Source organism: Portunus trituberculatus, chromosome 39, assembly GCF_017591435.1.
Source record: "Portunus trituberculatus isolate SZX2019 chromosome 39, ASM1759143v1, whole genome shotgun sequence".
NCBI lineage: Eukaryota > Metazoa > Arthropoda > Malacostraca > Decapoda > Portunidae > Portunus > Portunus trituberculatus.
Window position 1 is genome coordinate 5920763 of NC_059293.1, and position 5186 is coordinate 5925948.

General features: G+C 35.7%; 1 protein-coding gene across 1 annotated transcript in view; it reads right to left on the minus strand.

The window, feature by feature from the left end:
* Positions 1 to 5185: 5185 nt before the first annotated feature.
* The window catches only part of LOC123515576 (sodium- and chloride-dependent glycine transporter 2-like), a 115263-nt gene continuing 115262 nt past the window's right edge, over position 5186 (minus strand). The window contains exon 13 of the mRNA XM_045274318.1: position 5186. This exon is cut by the window's right edge and continues 358 nt beyond it. The gene's annotated coding sequence lies outside the window, so the exon portion shown is untranslated.

A 5186-nucleotide genomic window follows, 5' to 3' on the forward strand; every position in this document is an offset into this window, starting at 1 on the left:
ACATAGTACACTTAGAACCCTCTGAAAGTTTACCCCAGGAACGGTCCGACGGGCAGGCGCCACGTCTACAGCCCCACTAGCGACCCCAAAGGTAAAACTAGGGCGAGGGGATCCTCCCGTTCCTCTCAAAACACAGGGATCTCGCGAGCTTTCCCCTGCATCCGTCATACGGATAGGCAACCCCCTCTGATGTCTTGGCACCTGGCATGGTCGGATCCCCTAGCAGAACCGTGCCTAGAGCCTTTATCCCGGTATCTACCTCTAATTCTGGTAGTGTCTGTGGACTTTTTTACAGGGAGGGGTTGCAAGCCCCACCTGAACCAGCAAGGTCAGCCTTGGGCAGGGAGACTGGTATCCCTGAGGGTAAAAACCCTGGCTGCCCAAGAAAGGACAGAAAGTAGGCAAAGACAGCAGAAACAGAAGGGGACTCAGCTATGGGACGTGCAGGGCACTCACTCCTCACCTGGATTGAATCCACCCACCATAACAATAATAAAGGCAAAATAATAGATTATTACAAAAGATTACTGGTTTTATTTTTTTTTTTTATCTTTCTTTACTATCAAAAGCCAGAAGCGATTTATAGAAAATAACTTATAAATAGGCTAACAACTAGTTTTAGTGATCAATTGAATTCCAAGAACAGATCCTTACGAACCGATGCATACCGGCTGAATTCCATTACAGGGAATTAGGTAACAAAGAAAGCTTTCATTTCTTACTATATTTCACCAGACAACACGGATTAATTATCCTTCAATAGAAAATAATGTTTCCAATTTGTTTGTATTTTTTATTTGAGGAACTGTCTTGTACATGAAAGCATAACAAATTTACAACGTCTGTAGTTATAATTTTACATCTTACCTGCCCAATCTGTTTGTCTTACCTGCTACTAAATTGGGCAACTGCACAATGTTGGTAGTTCTTTGAATATGATTTATCTTCATGGTCTCGAAACCTAGATTTTCTTACTTCTGTGTAGTCTATAATGCGAAGGTGAAATTATTTACTTAACATTAACATATCTCTTCCAGATATTTTAGCGAATTCAAAACCACAAGAATTCTTAAAAAAAAAGAGAGGTAAAACATGATGAAAGTTTTCAGTGAAAATGCAATGTTACACACTGGGTAAGTTATGTAATAGTGGTTAGTGGTGGTATGCTCCATTCCAGCCATCGAATTAATTAAGGCCACCTTAGATAGAATAAGTATGCTGTAATAAAGTTCCCTGTACTCAGTGTTATTGAGGAATTAGTCTTAAATGAAAAATGGGGACTGGAGCAACTTTGACGCTTGTCCTATTACTTCTTGCCAGTGAGTTACCAGCTCAGTTGTTTCACACACATTCAAGCATAAGGAAGTCAATTTAAATTAGGTACAACTCAGAAGGAAAAAAAAAAAATATATATATATATATATATATATATATATATATATTTTTTTTTTTTTTTTTTTCTGAGTTGTACCTAATTTAAATTGACTTCTGCTTGAATGTGGCTGAGCTGGTAACTCACTGGCAAGAATATATGACATGCGTCAAAGTTGCTCCAGTCCCCATTTTCATTTAAGACTAATTCCTCAATAACACTGAGTACAAGGCTGTTATCAGCATACTATATATATATATATATATATATATATATATATATATATATATATATATATATATATATATATATATATATATATATATATACAAACTATTCTTTAGTTGTGAGATGAGATTGTTGGCTATTATATTTTTCTTTTCATTACCAATTCCAGTAGTCTTACTAATACTTATAATAATAATGATAATAATAATAATATTAATGATAATAATAATAATGATAATAATAATAATAATAATAGTAACAAAAACAGCAATAATGATATTACTACTACTACTACTACTACTACTACTACTACTACTACTACTACTACTACTTCTACTACTATTAACAATAATAATGATAATAATAATATAAGCAATTCCTATTAGTACTGGTACTACTATTTTTTTTTGTGTGTGTGTGCAAGAGGCAACAGGGAAAACCCTGCCAAGGGCAACAAAAAATAAACAAAAATGCCAGCTTATTTGCCAGCCCCTTTGAAAGTCTGATAAGGTTAACCAAAGGACAGGGATAAATGTCGTCAAGCTTCCCTCTTAAAGAAAGTCATCGCACGATGGAAATTCAGAAGCAAGCAAGGATTTCTAGGGTTTACGACAGAAATATATAAAAAAATGAAAATAAAGGTTAACTTTTGCGTTAAAAGTTGGACAGAATAGGGGAGAGAGGAAAAAGAAAACTTTGAGTAGCGAGGCCACAGACCAGGAGAGGAGGCTTCCTGTTAGCAAGATCAGAAGAGCAGTTGGTATGGAAATAATGGTAGGAGATAGCTAAAAATGCAACATTCCGTTTAATTAAAGACAGTCAGTCAAAGAAGGGGATTAGATGAGACGAAAAGATTTTGATTCCACCCTATCTACCAAAACTGTGTGAGTGGAACTATATATATATATATATATATATATATATATATATATATATATATATATATATATATATATATATATACATTATATCTATCTATCTATCTATCTATCTATCTATCTATATATATATATATATATATATATATATATATATATATATATATATATATATATATATATATATATATATATATATATATATATATATATATATATATATATATATATATATATATATATATATATATAGCTATGTATCTATATATCTATCTATCTATCCATATCTATCTATCTATCTATCTATCTATCTATCTATCTATCTATCTATATATATATATATATATATATATATATATATATATATATATATATATATATATATATAAAAAACCGACTACAGGCAACAAGGTATAAAAAAAAAAAAAACCTTGAGTGCTGGTTCCCTAAAAGAAAAGTAAAGAGTTAGCCAAAATTAAGGAAAAATGTCTTGATACCTCCCTCTTAAAAGTATTTAAGTCTTAGGAAGACTTAAATATAGAAGCAGGCAGGGAATTTACCAGAGAAAGTATGAATGATTGAGAATATTGGTTAACTTTTGCATTACAAAGTTGGAGAGAATAGGGATGGAGAGTAAGAAGAAAGCCTTGTGCAGCGAGGCCGTAGGAGGAGGAAGAGCATGGAGTTAGCAAGATCAGTAGAACAGTTAGCATGAAAATAGCGATAAAAAATAGAAAGAGATGCAACATTTCGGCGGTGAGAAATAGGCTGAAGACAATCAGTCAGAGGAGAGGGGAGTTGGTGAGACGAAAAGTTTTTTATTCCACTCTATCTAATGATAATAAATCTGTGTGAATGGAACCCTTCCAAACATGCGAAGAATACTCCATATAGAATTAGCAGTTTAAAGGGCGAGAAAAAATTTGGCGGAGACGCCTGAGAACGCTTAACTCCTTAGAAGATATTTTAGCAAGAGATAAGGTGTGAAGTTTCCAGTTAAGGTTATAAGTAAAGGACAGACCGAGGATATTCAGTGTGGAAGAGGGAGAGAGTTTATTGTCATTGAAGAAGAGGTGATAGGTTGTCTCAAGTTGATAGATGTGGAATTGAGTTTTTGAGGCATTGAAAACTAAATTTACTCTGCTCCTATCGTAAATCTTAAAAAAAAAAAAAAAAAAAAATATATATATATATATATATATATATATATATATATATATATATATATATATATATATATATATATATATATATATATATATATATATATATATATATATATATATATATATATATATATATATATATATATATATACACACACACACACACACACACACACACACACACACACACACACACACACACACACACACACACACACACACACACACACACAATAAATCTCATAATAATTCATCCTTTCATTGACGCAGTGTTGCTGCATGTATTGGTAGTTCCTAATGCCAATTTTATTGTAACGTATTTTTTTTCTTTTTATATATTTTTTGCGCATCCTTCTCTTGCCCTCCAGTGGCCTCGTAACATTTGTTTCTCAGTCTATTATGTCATAAGGCAAGAGTAATACAGTACTCACAATCACTTAAACTCTGGAATTCTTGTATTGTCTTCTTTCTATGACTTCTTTAGGCATTTGATGATTTTAAGTGGCATTAGACTTGGGACTGCCATTTAAGTGATTTTTTTTCCTGTTTTTACTTTTTGTTCATCTTGAGCAGTGGCTTACACACACACACACACACCCACCCACACCCACACACACACACACACACACACACACACACACACACCGCGTTGTGTAGTAGATACACCCCCTCACACAAGAGGCCGTCCTTACTACGTCCTGCAAAAATCTCCAGGATGTGCTGAGGACGGGCATGGACGCGGCAAGGACCGGCTTGGACGCAGTGAGGACCGCGAGGACGGCATGGACGTGGAGGAGTTTTGATACTGCTCAAAATTTACGTAGAGAGCGTAGAAGACTGAGGACGCGTAATGGACCGGTTGATTGGTTGATTGGGTGGCGGGAATAGGGAGGATCTACACCTGCTCATGAGTTATTACCGCTCTCACTTTGGCTCCTGAGCATCATGAGTCAACATCTCCTGCACCAGATGGTCCTGCTCCATGGACAACTGGCTGTGCTGGATGCTGATGTTGCTGCTGTTGTGCTGGCTAAGAGAAGACGGAGAAAAAGGAGAAAAGACAGAACATGCTGGGTCAGAGAATAGTTAAATGTAGAAAGCAGGTTCCAGTTTGGTCATTACCACAGACTGATGGAAAGTTTGAAGTTATATAATGAGGCTTCATTCACAACACGGAGAGATTTCGCAATTCCACCACGTCTCCACAACGTCCTAAAAAATTTTATGAACGTTTTGAGAACCTGCTGCGCGTACTAAGGACCGCCTTTTGTGTGATGGGGCCTTAATTAGCACGATCGGCTCACAACTGAGGGGGTCCAGATTCGAGTCCCGGGATGCGGCGAGGCAAATGGGCAAGCCTCCTAATGTGTAGCTCCTGTTCACCTTGTAGTAAAATAGGTAATGGATGTAACTGGAGGGGTTGTGGCCTCGCTTTCCCGGTGTGTGGAGTGTGATGTGGTCTCAGTCCTACCCAAAAATCGGTCGATAATCTCTGAGCTCGCTCCGTAATGACTAGTAGGCGACCGTGGTGAACTACACACA